The 22764-nt window shown below is 47.8% G+C and overlaps 1 protein-coding gene and 1 long non-coding RNA gene across 7 annotated transcripts in view; one reads left to right on the top strand and one right to left on the bottom strand.

Annotated features, from left to right (window-relative positions):
- The window catches only part of PKIG (cAMP-dependent protein kinase inhibitor gamma), a 1186538-nt gene that overhangs the window by 617009 nt on the left and 546765 nt on the right, over nt 1-22764 (top strand). The gene's annotated exons all lie outside the window — the stretch shown is intronic.
- LOC138580640 (uncharacterized) overlaps nt 1-22764 on the bottom strand; it is a 253264-nt gene that overhangs the window by 145265 nt on the left and 85235 nt on the right. The window contains exon 6 of the long non-coding RNA XR_011304311.1: nt 9093-9187. This is a non-coding gene — a long non-coding RNA (uncharacterized lncRNA). The remainder of the gene's footprint in view (nt 1-9092; nt 9188-22764) is intronic.

Consider the following 22764-nt stretch of genomic DNA (forward strand, 5'->3'; position numbering starts at 1 on the left):
GATGATCATGAATTAGATCCTACAATGAATGCACATGGTTTTGCAGCGGACAACATATGATACAGCCATTTTGGGGGGGGGGGGAGAGAGAGAGAGAGAGAGAGAGATATCTGCTCTCATCCCCCATGCTTCTGGCATTACTAGGGTATTTATCCCAAATGAGGTAGAGGTAGCAAATGCACTATGCCTAGTGCACCTAGCCCTGTGCATGGTTTGAGGGCAGTAAATGACAGCATCAAATTTACTAAGTGATAATTGCCGAGTGTACAGAACACAAAAATATTAGGTGGGTTGAAAGAGTTCAGTCGTCCTTGGAAGGAGCTATTAGTTCTAAAAATTGATGGAGCAAGGGGTGAAGAGTTGCATGGATGGGAGGATTGAGAGGTTTATCAGATGAAGGGGTGGCACGAATAAACAGAGTGTGGGACAGTATGGAAAAGTCCTTTGCAGTATCTGACGTGGCTCGAGGAACCAGAAGAACTTGTTAACATACAGACACTTACACACTTTTCCTTGTGTTTTAACGGCGATGGTAATTTGCCCATTGGCACAAATTGGAACTGCAGTCGCAAGCTCCACATCACAGATCTAGCAGCCGTACCACCAGTTAGATCTATGATGGGTAACAGTTCATACCTGGTTACTTGGGACCATTTGGCATTTGCTGCTGCTTGGGCGCCAGGTGCTAGGAGGGAGACGAAGGTCTCAGTGTGGCTAAGCCTTTGATGATGATGCTGCTGAAAGGAAGTCTGATCTTCTTTAACTGCGGCAAAACTTTATAAAAGATGTGAAGTGATGTGGTTTGTTGAGACTTGGGTTAGGTTGGTCCTGCAGCACCATCTAACTGCTACCCAGAAAATTGTACAATATACTTGCTTTATGTACAACTGTGTGCTCACTTCCTAAGTGGCGGTCCTGTTTGGGTTAATGTGATTAAAGGCCCATCTGCACAAACTTCCAAATAAGTAATTCGGGGACTGCCAAGATTGGAGGCCAAGTGTGGCTCAGCCACGAATCCCATGTGTGAATGTCATTAAAAAAACAGTGGATGGGACAGGCTGCTATGAACCGCTTGACAGAATTACATAATATGTTGCAAGCTTGGCATCCTCAACTATGAGATGCTCTTGTGTCTGCGCCCAAGAATTCTGGTCATGCTAATCCAGTAAGATAAATGCCTGGCCCAAACAACATGTTAAATTGTCCCCCCCCCCCATCCTCCCCCAGGTGCTGGAGTAGGTGCCTGTATGCACACGAGCGCAAGGCCACAGTAATTTTAAATTAATTGCATTATATCAGATTAGCCTGAATAAAGATCTGAATATCTTCTAAAGAGAGAGCTAGATTTCAATAAATAGTATATATTGTATTACGCGAGCAGGACGTCAATGACGAAAGTGCATACAATGCAAGAAAGGGAATTTGTGACATTTGACGGCAGAGGGGCCAAATACTCTTCCAGTCATACAAGTGGTTTGCTCAAGCTGTGTTGCCTCTGTAAAGTACAAGGTCATCAGGCTTCTTTTCTGTCAGCAGGTTAGGCAGACTGGGTTGTTTCAGACCAGATCAGTGGATAATTAGGCGTAGACCTGCGCAGGCTCCAATCTGCTTTGTTGCTGAAATTGCAACCCATCTGTCTGTCGGTCAGAAGCAGTTAAAAAATGAATGTTAGTACATCGCTGCTAATGTTCGTTGTTAGCAGTGGGAAAGAAAGGGTTGATTTTTAAATGGAGGTGGGAAGCAAATGTGAGAGTTCCGTCGGAATGGTGGTCGAAGGAATCTGTGAATGGAAGGACTATATATAAAACTTGATTTGGGATGTGTGGTGGTATGTTACAGGGACTCTGGCCTGTGAGGTTAAATACACGCAAAGCATCAAGTTAAATAGAATTCGATCGGCAGATGGGTGCAACTTAAATCTTGCCACATAAGGTAAATGTGAGCAAGGCATTTTCCTTCTCCTTGGAGCCCATGTGGGTTGTCTCCTACCTGCAGTACCTACAAGACACCGGTGGCGCACCTATTTGCTGTGATTCTCCTTCGCACATGATGTAGGAGAAATCCTGGCAGACGTGAATATTGAAAGCCGTTTTTGTGGAAAGTGAGGCTTTTTTCAAAATACAAAAATTATTCTGGATCGCTTTATCATTATTTTGCACCCTATCCTACCACCACATCGTGCCAGCTGCCCTTTCACCTGCCACTGCTGGCGTGTGAGCCACATCTGGAGGCCTTTCCCTGTGGCCTCGTGGCACTCTAAAGATGGCTGGCGCCTTTTCCTAGCAGTGCAGGCTCACTGTGATCAACAGCAACTGCCTCCTGCCTGCCGATTGGGCTATCTGCAAATCTTATAGGCCTATGGTGTACTGGCAGGCTTTAGCCAGCCCACCCCCTTTCATTGGCCCACTTTTCTAAGGCCATGCCTGCTCCCTTTGCGTTGCCTGGCCGGGTCTGTGGGTCCTCTCCCACCCACCCGCAATGTGCATATGGAGGCTGAAGAGATCTCCACACATTCTGGACCTGAACTTCGAAATTATGGAATCATCTAACATTTCTGGAAGCTCAGTCCGCCAACCTAACCTCATCGGCCATCTTCCTCCACACATTGACTGTTCCTCCCCCTCCCCCCAGCTGCTACAAGTGTTTTATCACCATGGTCTTTAAAACCGAACCTAGTTATTCCAGTTGTGCCCATATGCTGAATGTGTTTTCATCTGTTCTGCTGCAATTTCAAATTTAGTTGTGCCCATTGCATGAGATTCGTTATTAGCTATGCCCCCTTTGCTGTTTGAAAGTGCCTCCTTGCATGTATTTTAAACTCCTCCCTTATCTTCTCCTGCCTCTTCTACTGCTCCTCTTTACTCTTTGGACTACCTGCTTCTCATCTTGCCCCCCTCAAATTTATCTACCACTCAGCCGTCCATACCCTCTGTCTCCTTGCCTCCGAAGACTCCATTTCTTCTACGCTTTCCTTCCTTAGCTGGCTTCCCTTTCACTCCCAACTTAAATTTAATTTCCTCTGTCTAGTCTTTAAATCTCTCCATGATCTTGCTCCCCCTTAACTCTCCTCTCTTTCTACACTCCTTCCCACTTCCTTCGTTCAGCTGACCACTTCCTTCTCACTGTCCCTCCTTCCCTGTATGCCTCTTCCCGTTTCTGCTCCTTTCAGCTCCTAGCCCCCTGCACTGGAACTCCTTACTTCTTTCAATCCGCTCTATACCTACCTTTTCCTCGTTCTGCACTTCCCTGAAATCTCTCCTTCTGCATTCCCCGCCATGAAACCTTCCCCTCCTCTCTTTCTTTCTCTCTCCCTCCCACGAATCTTCCCTATGATCCTCTACCCTCTCCCTTCCCCTTGCCCTCCTCATTCTCACCCTTGTATCCCTTCTGTTTCCCTCCTCCTTCCCTTGCTCACCCCTTCTCTCTTCCCTCACAGTTTAATTGCTCTACTTACCGTTTTATTGGTTTGATTCATGATTGTAAATTGCGTCTACCGTTATAATGTTCAATGTATTCTGCTATAATGTAAAGCGCGTTGGATTAAAGCGCTATATAAAAAATACAAACAAATACAAATGTAAATCATAATTAGTTATGCCCCCTTTTTTTGTTAGGAAGCAGCCGCATTGTGTTTTGAACCTGTTCTGCTGAAAAACGATCTTAGTTGTGCCCAGTGGCTGTGTTGTGTTTTCATTTTGCGCTGCTAAAATTGTACTATCTGTGTGCACTACCCTCTGTCTCCACCCTTGTGCTCCCCCTTCCTCCTTGTGCCTCAGTACTTCAGACTGGTAAGTGTCATCCTCATTACTGCAGTTAGCGCTATGTCTCTAGCTATCTCTCCTATCTTTAACTGCTTCACTATCTCCCATACTTATCCTAGCACTAAATCTGTCCGGAAGAAACTTAAGAAGGACATGCTGGGCTCCAACCCACGCCTTCATATTGCAGACACTTATTTCACGGCTTTCACCAGAGAGACTCTCACTGACCTCCTTTTCAATAACGCACCTCACCTATGGACTCGATACATGTTCGGCTTTCTCTCTTCTATCGCCTCTTCTCCCATTAATAGTGGCACTTGCTGGGAGGTTCTCCTGGATCTCTTTGCCATTTCCAGAGTCATCATTAATGTTTACGTCAATGGGGAACCATCATGGTTCAGGGTCCTCAACCCAACCTTCTTCTCTTTGACAGGCTCCTCCCTCACCTCTCTAACCTTCCCCCCCTGGCCAGGCTCCCTTGATCACTGTGCCTTCCTCCTCTGCACAGGCTCCCTTTCCCACTGTGCCTTCCTCCTCTACAAAGGCTCCCTTGCCCACTTTGCCTCCCTCCTCCTCTGCACAGGCGCCTGTCTTGCACTACCGTCCCGGGTCCCTTGTCTGCCTTTGCTTCTCCGTCATCCTCTACTATCCCTCTGACACTCTTGCCACCCTCCGGGGACCACTGTCCCCTGTGCCCCTCTTGCCCTCCGTGGAAGACCATTAAGAATTTCAAGCTGCTCCACATTTTCCCCCCTTCACACTCGCTCTGCTGTAAAACGCTTGTCTGCCCTCTGCAACCTTTTGGAACACATGGATCTGGATATGCTCGCCATCACGGAGATGTGGTTCAAGGATAGCTCTGTCACAAGCTTTGACACTCTCCTCTCTGAAGACTACAAAATCCTTTCTGCGCCCAGGCCAAAGAAGACAGGCGGTGGAGTAGCCCTAATCTTCCCGTAATGGATACCTGTGTCCATAATCCCTACTCAGGCCTACTCCTCCTTAGAGTGCCTAGGCTGCAGGCTCTCACTCTCTCCTAAAGCAAGCTTCTCTCCTTATGACCACCTTCTATCGGCCTCCTGGACAGCCCACTCTCTTCCTTTCGGAATGGGCTGACCTGGCCTCCTCTACTTTCCTCCTCTCAACTCCTCCTGCTGGGTGATCTCAACATCCATCTGGACTCTCCTGACTTCTCAGGACCTTTCTGCAACTTATGTAACTCTCCCTTTCTCCCTTTCTCTCTCTCCTTTCCTCTGGCTCCACTCACACTGGGGGCCACACACTGGATGCCCTCATCTCCACTGACATCCCACGGTCTATCCCTCTGACTACCTCTCTCTCTTGGATCGATCACTCTCTTCTATCAACACACCTCAAGCTAGCCTCTCCTCTTGCAGCAACACACCTGGCACAGCCACTCAGCTTCAAAGTCACCAGACCCATGACAAAAGTGACAGTGGCTGCCTTTGCCTCCACCTACTTTCCTCCTCCCATTCCTGCGGCTGACTCCCACCCTGACACAGCCCTCACTAACCTTAATCTCTCCATCTCCAACACTCTTGATACTCTTGCCTCTGGCATGAGGGTTCGATTGAAGCCATCCAAAAAGTGCAACTCTTGGTACGACTCCAATGTGGCTGCCCTTAAATGCAAGTGTAGGGCAGCTGAGCGGAAATGGAACTCATTGGGTGGACCATCTGACAAACTGGCCTGTTGCCTCCTTCACAGTCAATATCGACTCTGTGTCTGCTCCAAGAAAAGAGTCTTTATTCAAGCCTACATCTCCGCGGCATCAAACACGGCCAAACTGTTCAAAGTCTGCAAGTAATTGGCCAATCCTGCAGAAGCCTCTTCTTCTGTTACACCCTCCCAGGACCTCTGCTCTGCCCTGGCAGCACACATCACCACCAAAACCGATGACACGCTTTCCTCCCTTCTCCCCACATCACAGCACACACCAACACCTGTCCCTTCCTTGGCTCCAACTCCACTTCACCTCCACCTTGGAGCCTTTCTCCCGACTATCACACTCTCAACCTGCGGCATTCCCCAGGGATCACACCTATCCCCTGGTTCTTCAACGTCTATTTGGCTACTTTGGCACATGTGATCGCCACTTTCACCTTTAATTTCCAGTGTTATGACGCGCAACTATCTTTCAGGCTACTCTCGTCCGTTTCCTCCACCTCACTCATAGCACTCATATCTGACTGTATGTCCGCTATCCAGTCATGATGTGCTGCAAACGACCTCTGCCTCAACGCCAGTAAAACTGAGATCGTTTGCATTGGGACCCCTGCTCCTGCTTTCCTGCTTTCACTCTGGCCGGCCTCCCTTGGCCCTTGCGACCCAAACACCACCTGCAAAGCCAAAAACCTTGGGGTCATCTTCGACTCCACACTCTCCTTCTCACATTTTGACATCTCAAAGTCTATCAACTACACCACCTCAGAGGCACTCTACCTTTTCCCACTTTCCCCCAGCATCTCACTTATCCAGAGCCCTGGTTCTCTCTAGGCTGGACTACTGCAACAGCATCCTCCTCACCCTCCCTGCGTCTGCCCTCCGCCCTCTACAACTCATCCAGAACAGAACCGCAAGACTTATCCTTGGCTTCAAGCCCAGGGACCGCATCTCTCAGATGCTGAAATCCCTTCACTGACTCCCTGTGGCTGCAAGGATCAAATTCAAGACCCTCTGCATTGTCCGCAAGGCTTTCTGGGGCCTGGGAGCTACTTACCTGCAATGTTTCCTACCTAAATACTGTCCCTCTCGAGCCCTCTGCTCATCTACCTCCAACCTTCTGCGCGTGAGCCAGTTCTCCAAGCAGAGATTTGGAGGACGATCCTAATCCTCAGCAGGCGCCCCCCCTCTGGAATAGCCTCCCTGCCACCCTCTGTCTTGAGCCTGATCTTCTTAAGTTCTGGAAACTCCTCAAGACCCTCCTCTTCTCCTCCTCCTCCTCCTTCTCTCTCCCTTCAACCTTGCTAACCTAGCTCTCTTGCCTCTCCATCTCACTCCTCTTCCATACAGCTTTGCTGACTGGCTGCCTGGTGAACCTCAGAGTCTTGCAGGTCACTGGCACCCCTGCCAGTCCTCTTTGCCCTTGTCTCAAGACCCTGCACCCCATCCCCCTCACTGCACTTCTGAATAAATCTAAGAGGGCTTTCTCCCTCTGCACTTATCCCAGCCTCTACGGACTGGGTGCACTTGGATCCCCCCCCCCCTCCCGTCACCGTCTTGCACTTGCACGATCTGTATGCATCTCTGCCTGAAGATGGTCTCAGTTCTCCCTTGTCTTCACCCCTTAATGTGCACCTGATAAAACCGCAGAATCGCCGTCAGGCCTACTTGCTGTATCTCAACTGTTAAATGTATCTTTTTCGCATACTCTGCCTGTGCAGACCGTTACCGTCTCAGAATTTCAAGGGCTCTCAACGACTGTTGTTTTTTCCCCGTGTTCCCACCCTCCTTGAGCGCTTTGAAACAATGCCTGTGTATAGGTGCTTTATTAATAAACATTACCATACCATATCAATCAAAAAACATTAAGCAATGATTTGTCCGATGTAACATGACATTAAAAACTATGAACTCGTTTGAACTCGTCCAACTTAACTTTAAAGAAATTAAGAAATTGAGGCTTCAGTGAGTAATCTTCCAGTGGTAGTGGTTTACTCCACATGGGGGGGAATTAGCACTGTAAAACACACCTGCTCCTTTTCATATGCAGGCATATACTTCCATCACCATATGTAGGGGTGCAAGGGCCATATGTGCACACATGCCCAATCTCGTATACAGGTACAAAGACACATTCCCGCTGGCAAAAACACAAGTTCATTACATATCTAGGCATGCAAGCACTCAGATGCACAATACGCTGCTACAGCCTCACAAGAGGCAGACCAATCCTTCCATCCTCTAGGAAGGACAGGCAAGACTGCCCCACAGCCCCTACCTGCAGACAGACAAGAGCCCACCCTTCCTCCCGTCATACAGACAAGGCAGAACAAGTGTATCCTCCCAAACGGGTGAAAATGGTTGTATGTGATTTTAATGAAAAATGTTCTATCGAGGTAATTTTTACTGAAAGCAAAATACAGAAAACATACCTAATGTTTTCATTTGGGGGGTGCTTGTACCCCACAAACAGTTTCCCTATTTTTTTTAACCATCCCAACCCCCACACCACCTGTTTTAACCCCCATAAATACTTATTTTTGGTATTTTTTCGGTATTTTGGTTTCGGTAAAACTTATCTCGTTAAAACATTTTTTGCTAAAATCACAGGATACCGTGAAAATCCATCTGTACCCTTGCCCATGGAGGTGTGTGCACTGATGTCAGAGCAGACAGGCTCTGCCTTCCTGCTAGCCCTGTGCCCTGCTGCAAGATTGCCAACTCGGAGTTCTGCAGTAGGAGTATGTAACCCTGCTGGATCTGTGATGTTCCCCTCCATGCCCAATTTCCGAAGGCTGGTTTTGCAGCTGTAGGAAAACCTAATTTCTCTGCGCTCCCCTGCCCTGTCCTCTTCAAATGCCGAGGCCACCCCTATTTTCTCGCACACCCTGCTCCCCACACACCCTGCGCTTTGTTATTTAGGGGACACCCCCACAACCCTTGGACTTCTGGCTTGCTTACCTTTTGCAAGGAAGGTGGGCCGAGCAGTTTTTCTTTGAGGCTCTGCCACCTGTGCTCTGCTGCAAAAATGCACCCGCCCAGCTCCCTGTAGATGCACACTAGAAGCAGGATTTATGGGCTTAAAGGGGAGGGGTATTGGAAAGAAAGGACTGTTGTGGGGTATACGAGAGGAGAGGGAGAGAAAGAAACTCTGGTGTCTGGGAGAAGAGGGGACAACTGTGTGAAATGTTGCAAACTAGTAACCTGGAGAGACCCCTGCTCCCCCCCCCTCCCTCCTCCCTCCCGCAGAGAAGGCTGCAGGCACAGCGTAAAACTATCCAGAATGCATGAGGCCAGGTCTGGCAGCCATTGACCACAATGAAGATTACCGCTGCTAATAGCGCAAGGAGTCTTGATTCTATTAAAGACAAGAAGGCGAGCATTATGCTTAATCTTCATGTATTTACTCTACAGCAGTTTCAACAATAAACACAATTTCAACTTTCCATTTGGATAAAAAACATTATTATTTTATTTTTTTCAAACTAAAAACTACATTTCCCTTCAGTCCTAGGCCAAATGTCCTGGCCATGTGACCTTAGTCCTTCCACTTACTGTTCCCTCCTTCTTCTTGACTGCTTTCCAACTGCAATCCATCTGTAAACTGAACTGTCAACTAGACCAAATAGTCACTGTTCTTTCACTTACTCTGCTATGCTGCTCTTCCACATTCCAACTTGCGGTCTTGTTCACAACATCTCGCCTTCTTCAAAGGTGATCTCAACTGTTCTTCTGATCATCTCCTAATGACAGATACAACAGATCATGTTAGGGAGCCGGATACACACCCTATTCTGTGAGAAAATTATTGTAAGCACATTGTTATAAATCAATATTACATTGTTATGGATCAACATTAACTCTCCCGTGTATCTAGGGCGGGAAAGTAATGCTCGCCTCCTTGTCTTTAATAGAATCAAGACTCCCTGCGCTATTAGCAGGGGTAACCTTCATTCTATGTCAAGACTCAGGCGAGCATTATGCTTGTTCAAAGCTTCTTACCACTGACTCCGCTACTGAATGTACAAGCTTAAAGTAGAATGTTCTAAAAGTGGTGTCACTAGCCCAATCAGCCGTTCTTAGGATATCTTGCAATGTCGCGACCTGGGCCAGCGCCTTCGAAAGCCAATTGCGCCCCTAACAGAATGCGCTCCAAACTTAGTCATATCTATTCCTGCTAAGTGCATTGCCTCTCTGACCCATCTTTTTATGGTGGCTCTTGCTACGCCCTTGTGTGGCTTTCTACTCGCTATAAGCAATTGGATCGTCCCCATTGGCCTCATCTCTGCTGTCCTACACTCATATACTTTTATGCATGCTGCTGCAAACCACTTAGGGTGTTCTTGCATATATGGATAAACTATCGTTCTCATGACTAATGTAGAAGTCACTCTTTCTGGCCCATACATATTCCTATTTGCGTCTAATGCACTGACGTCTGCTACTCTTCTTCATGACAGGGCAGGACAAAGACTGATATGTAGGGAAATTCCTTCTCTGTGAAGGTGACAGTGAGCTAAAGGCTTGGTAGAGTCTCTCCCAGGGGTTATTCACCCAAGAACAGGTCATTTGGCTGTTTTTGTGCTGGTAGAGAGATTCCCAGACCCCCCTTTGTTTTGCATGAATTAACTTTGGGTCTCACCCTAAGTTACCAAGGCGATCCAGACGTGGACCTCTTGCTCACTGTTCTTAGAGAGGCACAGCTTCACCTCACTGATGATGCCCAACAAGGATGAAACACGTGTATGGGGTTGCTTTTGGTACTCTTGTTCAGAGGAGAATTGCCTAGTATTTCGGTGCTGGACTGCCCCAGGGCAGGACAAAGACTGATATGCAGGGAAATTCCTTCTCTGTGAAAGGGACAGTAAGCTAAAGGCTTGGTAGAGTCTCTCCCCGGGGTTATTCACCCAAGAACAGGTCATTGGGCTGTGTTTGTGCTGGTAGAGAGATTCCCAGACCCCCCTTTGTTCACCATACATAAAAGCAGCACCGGTTTGCCTGACAGTTGCTCTAATGACAGGTACTTGTTTCCGGGCCAGTCAGCTAGCAATTTTAGCACTACTGACACGTCCCATAATGAGTCATCCTTGGTTGCAGAGGTTTTCTAAATCTTATTCCTTTAAGCAGCCGAATAACTGCCATGTTCTCTCCTATGCGTAAACCTTCTATTGGTGTGTGACCTGCTGATATCGCTGATCTGTACACCACAATTTTTCTATAGGCTTTCCCATCTTGAAGTAGCTCCGCTAAAAAGTTTAATATCTTCACTAAAGGGGCTGAAACAGGATGAACTCCTCTCCTGTTGCACCACCGCAACCATCTGTTCCAAGCTGCGTCATAGCTCTTCTAGTCGATGGTGCCCATGACTCCGCGATGAGGCTAGCATCCTGCGCCTAAATCCCAGGGAGATTCCATCATCTCCTGCTATCTTGCAGGCCATCAGCGGGAGAATCCCTCTCACTCTCAGCAGATGATACGACCCAGCTGGGCTCCTGAGAAGGTTGTCTCCTGGCGGAAGAATTCTCTGGTAATCTGTCACTAGTTCCATAAGTGTTGGAAACCATACTTGCGATTTCCTTATTAGGCCACTATCATCAGTGTCACTGCCTCCATGCGTACCTTTGCTCGCACTCTGCTCATCATCGTGAATGGCAGAAATGCGTAGTGCATCTCTACTCTCCAGTCTTGCAGAAATGCATCTACCTCTGCCACCGTCGGGTCCAGTCTCCAGCAGCTGAAATACTTGCTCTTCTGAGCGTTCAGTCTGGATGCAAACAGATCTGTTTGTACTGGTCCCCAGATCTCTTCTGTTTGCCGAAATATCTTTGTCAAGCATCCAGTCGCTGGAATCTACTAAGTGTCTGGAGTTCCAGTCCGCTACTACATTCAACGAACCTGGGAGATATTCTGCCACTACTGATGTCCCTGACTCTAGGCAGGAATGCCAGAAATCCTTGGCTATTTCCGCTAATAATTTGGACTTCGTCCCTCCTAAATGATTGATGTATCTGACTGCTGATATGTTGTCCATTTTCAGCAGGATACATTAATTCACTTTGTCTTTCGTTAAAGCCTTGATCGCAAAGGATCCAGCTAATAGTTCTAGGCAGTTGCTTTGTAGTTTGAGTTCCTCCAAACTCCAGTTGCCCCTTGTCTGCAGTTCTCTGCAGCGAGCTCCTGAGCCCGCTCTGCTGGCATTCAATTCTATCACCATGCCGGGCCGGTTGCCAAATATGGCTTTCCCGTTCCAAGCTTCTGTGTTCTGTAACCACCATTCTAGTTCCGTCCTGGACTCTGGATCTATAGGTACTAGTTGATGGTTCTGCAAGCCTTGCTGCAAGTGTTTTATCTTCAGCCGTTGAAGGGCCTGATAATGCAGGGGCCCTGGAAATATTGCCTGTATTGACACTGCCTGTAAGCCTACCACTCTCGCTATCGTCAGGAGAGAGATGTCCGGTTTGCTGAGGCAATTCCTTATCTCTCTTTTTATATCTCTTATCTTTCTGTTTGGCAATTCTAGGTTAGCTGTTCTGGTGTCTATGACGAACCCTAGGAATTCTATCCTCTTTGCTGTTATCACCGCTGACTTTTCTCGATTCACTAGGAATCCGAGTGAGGTCAGGAGGCTCGCCTCCCAGTTTCTCTGGTACTGGAGTGTCTCTCTGCTGTTTGCCATCAGCAGAATGTCATCTAGGTATATGATCATTCTTATCCCTTTCTCTCGGATTCCCGCGGCTACGGGCCTCATGAGTTTCATGAACGCCCATGGTGCTGAGGCTAGCCCAAACGGCATTGTCGCAAATTGCCAGAATCGCATGTCCTAGTCGAACGCCAGGAAAGGACGGTACTCCTCTTGTACTGGCATCGTAAGATAAACATCTATCATCGACAGCCAGTCGCTCTGTCTGAGCGTATCCCTGAGCTGATGGATCCCTTCCATCGTGAAATGATGGTAAACTACCCAACTGTTCATTTCCTTTAAATGTATCACTGGCCTTACTTTCTCTTTCCTGTGTACCAGAAACATATTGCTTATAAACTTTGGAGTTGCCTTGCAAGGTTCTATCGCTTGTTTCTTGGCTAGGCTTTGTAGCCCTGCGTGTAATGTTTCCCTCTCTGCTTGCGCTGAGTGTAATGGGCGGGGAGGTTGGGATTGGATCAGTATCTCTGTAAATTCTATGTGCAGGCCTCTGGCTGTCTGCAATACCCAAGCGTTGCTGGAAAGCATGCACTAATTTTCCCAAAATCTCATTGTTCTCCCCCCTACTGGCGAATATGTGTGCTCTCTCACCTGTGGGGAAGTTCTGTCCTCTTCCCTGGCCTCTGTTTTGCCTTCCTCTTGGGAAACGACCTTTGGGGGGGGGTGAAGAACGTATCTGGCTGTTTGTTTTCCAAATAATGGGCCCTGTTGCCCTGAGGCCTCCTGGTGGTTTGATAGCGACCGGTCTCTTGGCCTCGGCACTGACCGGTCCTGCCAAAAAACTCTTCCGGGGAATAATTTCTTTATAGAGGCTTGAGTCTTCTCCAAGGAGGTATTTCCTTCACAAAGGTCTCCTGAATAGCAGTCCCTGGGCTTCTTTGCCCGCCTCGTAGGACGCCAGATCCCCTAGTTTGGGGTCTATTTTGAGGAGCAGCCCTGTATGCGCTTGGATGAAATGGCGCAGTTAGCGTTTCCAAGGAGGCAAACTGCCCTTTGGGCACAGTTAGCTAGCGCTTCTGGGTCCACTTCCTCTCCTGTGTCCTTTGCTCGTTCGGCCAAGTCCATAATTTGTGCTAGTGGTCCCGCTAAGTTTAGGACCTTTTCTTGGCATCTTCACCATGATCGATCAATCCCTTTTCTGGCATCTCTGGTGGTCTTTGCCACGAAAGCCAACATTTTCGGATCAAGCTCCGGTGCTTCTGCCACTTTCTTTGGCAGTTCTGGCTTCAGGCATTCCGCCCTCATCCTTTGTCTCACTTTTTCTAGTGCTTTGTGCAACCTATTGGTCATATATTTAGTGACCATCTGTGGTGGCAACCACTCGGAGGATTTTCGATTTTGGATGTTCTCAGGGTGGAACATGTCCGATGTCTCCTTCTCGTCCTCTATATTGTTGAGCTTCCTCAACCTTTTCTTAGGCAGAGGTTGTACCTCCTCTTCCCCATATTTATTTACCTCTTCTTGCGAGGAACTCTGGGAAACCAGTGGGTTCCTCTTCGGGGAATCTTTCTTCTTCGTCACCCATATTATCTTCCCTGGGTAGGGGGTGTTGAGTCTTAGCACTCCCGACTTAATCATAAATGCTTCTTGCAACCTGTTAAATGCGTCGGTAGCCTCAGGGGCCCTTGTGTCTGCCCTGTTTGTCTGGCCCAGGGGGTCAGAAGAGTTATTGCTCTTCCAGGCCTTCTTACACCCGAGAGTGCTCTGGAGTGACCCTTGTGGACTTGCTTCCTTTTGCTAGGCTGCTTGTCTCATTCTGGCTCAGGAACAATTCAATGGTTTCTAACCTTTCCTAGAGGGGCTTGACTCCTTGAGCCACTGCCTCAATTAAGTGAGTCCCCCAGCACCTCTTTGGTCCTAGGCTAGGTCCTCTGAATAGGCTGCCTCTTGTTCTTCCTCACTCCATTCATACTCTGCTATCCTGTGCTGATAAGTGCCTTGTGATACCTACTCAGGTTTAGTGGCACGTCCACTTAACTCACTCTTCAGTGTTGTTGAGGCTGCACCCTGTTCTGCAAAGCAGATGTCTGGATAGTGTTCTCTGTGAGCACTCTGTGTCATCTTGGCCTCAGCTGTGTGGCTTGAGCGTGTTCTCATTTTTATTGTGCCCTTAATCGCACTGTTTTGCCCTGCGGGCAAATGCACACTGTAGCTCAGGAGTTTCTGCAATTATACGTCTCCATTGTCCCGCGAATCGAGCATTATGATGTACTCTCCTCGTGTACACCGGCTCCTCTTACGCAAGGATGGGGGCTTTTTCCCCCTGCCAATGAGCGTTATGCTCTTATTACGCCTTCTACAGGGGTCGCTCGCACTTGCGAGTGGTAGTCCCGCCCCCCAAAGGTGGGGGCTGCTGTCCTCACGCTGGAGCCCGTCTTTAGAGGAATTCACCTTTCGCGGCATATGCCCGCCTAGGAGCTTAGCTCTGCCTCCGCGAAGGTGGGGGTGGCACGCTTTCTTCGTAATGGGAAAAGGAGGCCGGCGGGCCCCTAGAGTGCCGATAATGCAGCACGGGCCGCTGCCTCCTTTCCCTTATTATATTAAATATGCCCTACCCTGCGCATAATAGATTAGTCAGGTAGGCAATGCGCTGTGCACTGAACTATTAGGCCATAAATAGCTTCCTACAACATGTCCAATACACAATAGATACACAATGGCTGTCTAGAAATGCAGCTGTCAAATAAAGGTACTTATCTCTTGGAGAGCAGGAAAGGAACTGGAAGGACTAAGGTCACGTGGCCAGGACATTGGGACTACAGTTGGCCTAGGACTGAAGGGAAATGTCGTTTTTAGTTTGAAAAGGTAAAAAAAAAAAGTTTTTTTATCCAAATGGAAAGTTGAAATTGTGTTTTATTGTTGAGACTGCTGGAGAGAGGAAATAAATGAAGATGAGGCATAATGTTCGCCTCCGTCTTGACATTGAATCTCCTTGCAACTTTCAACAAAGTTCTGCTCAGAAAAATTCCCTCCTCAGGCGAGGCGTGTTTGCTTGGATCTGTAAATCAAGCCGGCAGAGCTACTGATCTTAACCCCACAATCAAGGTAACGATTTCAGCTGAGGGAATGCTGCAACATCTGCCTCTAGCCCCCATCAGACAATATGAAAGTATTTAAACTGCATTGTGAAACCTAGGCCTTTCTCCCACTATACATGACTCTCAGACCTAGGAGTGTTTTCTCAGGTATTTAAACTGCATTGTGAAAGTATTTCAACTACATTGTGAAAGTATTTAAACTGCATTCTGAAACCTAGGCCTTTTTCCCACTATACAGGACTCTCAGACCTAGGTCTGTGTCTTTGGTGTTAAACTGCATTGTGAAAGTAGTGCTGTCTTTGGTTTTGCCTTCTTAGCAAAGCGCTCATCTAGCAAGCTGTTCTACTATTGTTCTAAGCTCTTGTCATTTTGTTCAATTGTCCACTATTGTCTCTATCCTTGTGTCGTCTGCTTGCATCCCTCCCTGTGTCCTTCCTAGTGTTCTCCCCGCCCCAACCCCCTTCCCTCCCCCTTATTCTCCTCTTCTCTCCTCTCCCTACCTACTCTAAGGTGCTCTCCTCACTAAATCTGGTAGGAAGAAGTTTAAAAAGAACAGCCTGGTCTCCAACCCAGGCCTCCCTATCGCTGACGCCTATACCAGTGCTTCCTCCAGGCAAACCCTCACCGACGTCGTTCTCTCGCCAGACCTGTGGACTCTTAATATGGTCTCTGTGCTTTCTCCTTTCTCTTGTTCTCCCATTAATGGTGGCACCCAGTGGGAGGACCTCCTGCCACTCCTCTAAGGTCATCATTAATGTTTACCTTAATGGTACCGTCTTGGTCCAGGGCCCTCAGGCCAACCTTATCCTCATTTGATAGACTCTTACCGCGCCTCATCAATTTCCTTTCTTCTCCTGCTGTCCCCTCTCTTCCGTCCAGGGCTTCCTTGCCTCCTCCTGGTGTCTCCTCCTTGGCTTCCTTGCCCTCTCCCCCTTCCTCTTCTGCCCCCCTCGGGCTTCTTCTACACCTACGCAGGGCGTACTTCTGATTTGTACCCCTCCACGGAAGTCTTTCAAGGACGGCAACCTTCTCCATATTGCCACTCTAAACTGTCGGTCAGCTGTCAAATACTTCTTTGATATCTGCCGCCTCCTTTGAGAACTTGACCTCGATGTCCTCGGTCTCACCGAGACATGGTTCACGGCCAGCTCTGTTACAAGCTTTGACACTCTTCTTCCTGACAGATACAAGTTCCTCTCTGCGCCCAGGTCCAATCGTTCCGGAGGGGGTGTAGCCCTGATCTTCCCTGAGTGGATTCCTGCCTCTGTCATTCCTACACAGGCCTACTGTCAGGTACTGTCAGGTTGGAGCGACATATTCTTTACATACAGTATCATATACGCATTTACATTGGGTCAGGGGAGATGCATATTTAGTATAGAAAGGTTTTGGGAAGTTATTATGGGTTATATTTTTAAATAGCCAATTTTGCCCTTAACCTTCATTGCAGTCTATGGAAAATGCCCCAAGCCAAGATGGAGGTTCTCAGTCTAAATTCTAATTGGCTGGAGATTGTTTATAGGGAGGACAGTGAACTTTCTAAACTGCCTTTCATCGCCTTTGCCCAGCTGAGAGGTCGTGTGCCTTGCTGCTCCTGCTTAACATGTTCAAGGGTGTCAAGTTTCAAGCAGTCGAGCGGCATCTTTGAAAATATAACGGGAGTCGTGTTTGGAGTTTGGTGGAGACACAGGACAGGAGTGAGAAATTTCCAATTTTCTGAGAAAAGAAGTTTTCAAGTTTCAATCACAAGATAAGTGTCTTGATGAACTTTGTAAAAAGGTTATATTAATTTTAAAGGATAGAAATCGCAAATCTGGATCTAAAAACTGAAGCGCGTACGTTTGTTTTCTTTCTTACGTATCAGTTCAAACTAGCGCGTGATTTTTTTTCCCGTTACTTTGAGCCTGCGCGTGTGACTCTGCGCGTGAGAGTGAAGCGCGAGCGTGAACTTTGGACTCGCATTTACTGTTCATTTACGCTAGGGTTTTTTCTACGTGAGTTCGCGTGTGTTATATTACGCATTTCGTATCTGCGCGTGCTCAAGAACAAATCTATGTGGAGCTTTCGCGCGAGCTCTCAGAAGTGTCACGTGATAAAATAAAAGCGCGTGTGCTTTTTCCCGCGATTTGTTTTTTGCGCGTATGCGTATTTTTCACGTCTTGGACTTTAGCGCGTGTGCGTCTCACCTGCGATTTGGATTTTCAGCGCGTGTGCGTATTTCCCGCGACTTGGAGAAAAGCGCGTGTGTTTTTTCCCGCAGTTTGGACTTTCAGCGCATATGCGTTTTACCCGCGGTTTGGATTTTAGCGCGTGTGCTGGATTTTCCACGTGAAGATTTCATCGCAAGTTAAAAATTCGTTCCTGAGTAAAAGACACTCTAAAAATAAAATATAAAAGCAAATACAAGAACTTAATAGAACTTCTTTAAACTTATTTGAAGAACTTTAGACCTTGTTCAAGAATCTTGAGGTTGAGAAGACGAACTACAAAGTTAAATATTACATTCATGGACCTGCTGAGAAGGCTGAATGATCTTTAAGATTCTGGTCAACAAGTAAGGAAGTCTTGCCTGCTTATCACTTCTCTGGGCATACTGAAGAGAAGTACCAGGTGAAGAACCAGCGAGTTGATAGCTTCCAGCCTGGTGTTTGTTTATTTGTCCCTTCCCCTTCCCCCTGGAAGTGAGGTAAACTGAGCGGTTATATATATTATCAGCTCAGAGTGCCACATTTTGGGTGTATTGTCGGGGGTTCAGCAGCTTCCGCAGACACCAGGATCTCAGCCTGACACCTACTCCTCTTTCGAATGCCTAGTCTACAGGTGCGCTCTCTCTATCCTAGCCATTCCCTTACTGTGGCTATTATCTATCGACCACCTGGTCAGATCTTCTCCTTCCTCTCTGAGTGGGCGGACCTCTCCTCTTCCCTCCTGGTCTCGACCACTCAACTCCTCTTTCTTGGAGACTTTAACATCGTTCTGGATGCTTCCAGTCCTTCCCCTGGACTCTTTTGCAACCTCTGCATCTCTCTCTCCCTCTCTCCCTCTCTCCCTCTCTCCCTCTCTCCCTCTCTCCCTCTCTCCCTCTCTCCCTCCTCGCCAACTCCAGCACTGCCACCTACCTTCTTGGTTATCCGATCCATGAAGCGTGTGTCAGTTGAGGCTTTCACTGTCGCTTTCTCAACCCTCTCCTCCCCCTTCAGCTGACTCGCACCCTGACACAGCCTTTTCTATGCTCCAATCTGCTGTATCTGATGGTCTTGATGTTCTTGCCCCTGTCAAGAGGATCGGCCTGAAGCCCAAAGCCAAGTGCAACTCCTGGTACGACTCAGACCTTGTCACCCTTAAACGCAAGTGCAGAGTGGCTGAGAGGAAATGGTGTGCTTCCTGTACATCTTCTGACAAACTGGCCTGCCACTTGCTCCAAAGCCAATAGCGGCTCTCTGACCGCACCAAGAAGAGAGCTCTCATCCAAGCCTCCATCTCTGCAGCATCCAACAGTCTCTACCTCTCCTGTCCCCTCCTATGCCATCTGCACAGTCCTGGCTTCTCATTTCATCTCTAAAAACTCAGGACATCCAGTCCTCTCTATCTTCCTCTCCTCCCCCCCTCTACTCCCTGCTCTTCCTCTGGCCCTTCTGTGGCCACCCCTCCTCCCTCCTTCTCTGCCTTTCCCCTGCTCTCCCCAGATGAGGTTCCTAGACAAGTCTAATCTAGGAAAGTCTCGTCAAAACAGGTTCTCTGCTGTTCCTCTAAAATCATCAAGGACCACATGGACACCCTGGCTCCTGCTTTGGCCGACTTCTGCAACCACTCCTTCACCACTGGGGTCTTCCCTTCCCTCATGAAGCACTGCCTTGTGCACCCTCTTCTTAAGAAACTCTCAGCCGACCCCTCCTGCCCTGCTAACTACCGCCCAATCTCTGTCACTCCTTTCCTGGGCATACTCCTGGAAAAGCTGGCCAGCTCCCAACTTAATCTTCACAATGAATTGGTTGGTTGTCTCCATGACCATCAGTCTGGCTTCAGGAGCTACCAGAAGCACGGAAACTGCTCTCCTGAACATCCTTGAAGACCTGCTGTCAAACCTTGACTCCAATACCCCCTGTGTCCTCATCTTACTTGATCTCTCTTCTGCCTTTGACACGGTCAACCATGCCATCCTGCTCAATCGTCTGTGATAACCTGGGTATCACCGTTCAGGCCCTGGCTTGGCTGACCTCTTTCCTCTCCGATCGACCCGCCCAGGTCCAACTTGGGTGCTTCCTCTCCTCCATCTCTACCTTTGGTGTTCCCTAGGGGTCTAACTTCTCGCCCTGGCTGTTAAACCAATACCTGGCATTTCTTGCCCACAGCATTGCCGCTCTCTGCCCCGACTTTCAGTGCTATGCGGATGACACTCAGCTAATTTTCAGGCTTCCTTCCGCCACCTCTTCTCCTTCTCTCATCTCTGACTGTCCGCTATCCAGGAGAGGTGTGCCGCCAATAATCTCTGCCTTAATGCCAGTAAGAATGAGATTCTACTCATTGGCACACCTGCTCCATCCTTTCCTATCGCTCTCTGGCTGGCCTGCCTTGGCCCTCTACCTTCTCCCACCAATGAGGCTAGAAACCTTGGGGTCATCTTTGACTCAGACATCTCTAAGAAGTCACACTACCAGCTGCACCTCCTCAGAGGTATTCCTCCTTTCCTCTCCTTCCCCCAGAAGCTCAGTGTCTCCAGAGCTCTGGTTCTTTCTAGGCTGGACTACTGCAACAGCCTCTTTCAAAATCTGCTTCTACTCTCTGCCCTCTGCAACTCATCCAGAACAGGATTGTGAGACTTGTCCTTGGCCTCAAGCCCAGGGATCGTATCTCTCCAGGACTGAAATCTCTGCACTGGCTCACAGTGGCTGCGAGGATTAAGTTCAAAACCCTCTGCATTGTCCACAAGGTTTTCTGGGGCCTCAATACCTTCAACTCTCTCTTCCTAAATATCTTCCCTCTCGAGCTCTTCGCTCATCCGCCTCCAACTCTCAGGGTCAGTCGCTTCTCCAAGCAGCGAGTTGGTGGTAGATCTCTTTCTGCGGCTGGGGCCTCCCTCTAAAACAGCCTCCCTGAAACTTGAGGAGAAGCACCTCAAGACCTTCCTTTTTGCTTCTGCTTTGTCGTCTCCTCTCCCCTGCTGAACCCCTGACTGAAACTGCACTAGTCACTTGGCTATCCTCTGATCTCGGGCCCAGGTATTCACCCCCGCCAGCTGCACACCTGCACTGCCTCCCGGGCAACCCCTGCACTTGGGGGCTGTTTCTGTATCCCTACAGCCCCCACCAGCTCTTGACACATGTGTGCACTTACCCCTGCACTTGCCACAAGCTGGCTGCACTTTTTACCTATTTGTTTTATTCTATTTATTTATTTCTGTTGATCCTATGTATTGCACTGCCCCGTCCCCGTTGCCCCTGCACTCCCCCCCACCCCCCCATGTGCACGATCTCAATGTCAACTGGCCTAGTAAGATAGTTGTCTCCTTCTTCCCTCTGTTCCCCCTCCCTTGCCTCGTCGCACCTTGAAGCACTTGGGTATAAGCGCGTTATAAATGCCATATCATATAATCATTCCTCTGCTGGTGCACATCCCACGAAAGACACCCCCATCGTGCATTCCACAGGCTTCCACTATGCAGATAAGCCTCCAGCTCCCCACACACTCTTGAGCCCTCCGAAATAGCCACCTCGCCTGCCATTTTGAGAGCACACGACCCAAACCATTGCCACAATTCCCTCAGTTGAAAACCCTGATCCACACACTAGAGGTCTCACTGTAGTCCCCTCCCACCCCCTCCTCCCCCAGTGTCTCTTGGGACCGGTCAGTCCATCTGGTGCTCCAACTCACAAGACATGGACACTGGGTCTGAGCCCAACACTTCACGAGTCCCAAAGGGTAGCCCCCACAGATGCCATTTGGGAAAAGGCCAAGGCCAGTTTCCGGTCCAAATTTCCCTCCCGATGTTCCTCCACTATCCCTAACAAATTGCATAAAGGTTACCTCCAGTTCAGTCTTCTGTCTTAACAGCAACCAACCATTCTGTGCTCCAGCCCTCGAGCTCAGAACAGTCTAAAAGAACACACATAGCCCTCCTGCATGATGAACCTGATTAGGATGCCTTTAATAAACAAACAAACAAAAGTAGCAAAACTTGGTATATTATAGTGATACCTGCCAGATGATGTGACTATTAGTTGTCATCATGGAAAACCTAGCAAATTATGGTAGTACCTGGCAATTTTTGACTGTACCTGGACTTAAAAATGTAAAGCCTGGCAATACAGAAAACGTGCTCACTGTACAAAAAGTCAAAACATTAAGCTTTGTCAGTGCTTATTATTCACAGGAATAATGTAGGCAATTACCTTGCATAAAGTGAAAAATTAGTTATCTTGAAGACTGCTAACCTTATTGTTTATAACAAAAATCAATAGTGTTCATACCTGTACCTTCAAGCACTAATTCCATAAGCTTCATAAATGGTGAGAGGAGAATGTGTCTAGAGCCGGGTCCACCAAGGCATTTAGCTTTCTCTATCATGAATAGTGGTCTTCAAAGGCTGTAGCAGGAAAATGTGGAGACCACTTTTCTGAGCTGACTGCACAAAGTTGGCATTTATCTTCCAGTAAGAATGCTGTAATATCTAGGTCTGCCCTGACTTCAAAGGCCTCTTGCTCTTTCTGGACAGTACATCATGGCCTCTCTACTGATGATAAATCAAAGGTACTATCAGGCCTGTCTATCGGAATACAGACAAGGCTCCACTTTGTATTTCAGCATGTTTCATCAAATCACTCATCAAATCACTAATTGAGGTGTTTAATCCCTAACCTGGGCAATATCATACGGACATTTGCAGACCCGATCTAAAGCACTGCATTATTAGGCACAACAATTTTCTTTTGCAGATTTTGTAGTTGGTTCTTCAGTATCCTTGTGCAATTACTTTGCCAGTGAATGAGTTGTGGCTACTCTCAGTATGTTATCAAACACCATCACCATACTCTTAGTACTTTATTATATGTATTTATGTATGGGATTTATATAGTGCAAACTTAGTTGAGAAGCAACTGAGCGCTGTATGTAGTGGTAGCACTGAGGGAGTTCCAGGCGTGGTGAATGGCCAACAGAGTAGTGAGCTCCAGAAGTGGAGAAGTAAGGTTGAGTGGAGTGATTTATTCCTGGCTACGAGCCGGTAATACACTATCCAGTAACATTGTGTTAACCCAGTTAGAGCCCTTCGATCATCATGAGGACACATTAGTTCTTTGGAGAACCTTGCCTTGCTGTATTTCTTTGTAGAAATGTTATTTTATTTACTTTTTGAAGTCAAGCCACTGCTCTTGCAACTCTAAGTGAAGTCGGATGCTTTAGCAATCTTAGGATTTAGTTGAATGTATGGGCAGAACATTTCTTTAAAACTTTACCCCATCTATCCCACAGCATTTCTCTCCCAGTTTGGTCATAGACTAATGCTGTTTTACCATCTATCCTCAAACACAATTTAACCTTATAATTTGCTTTTGCCATTATCACAGCACCACCCATTATTGCATTA

This window comes from Ambystoma mexicanum, chromosome 3p, assembly GCF_040938575.1.
Source record: "Ambystoma mexicanum isolate Mex_15411 chromosome 3p, UKY_AmexF1_1, whole genome shotgun sequence".
Taxonomy (NCBI): Eukaryota; Metazoa; Chordata; class Amphibia; order Caudata; family Ambystomatidae; genus Ambystoma; species Ambystoma mexicanum.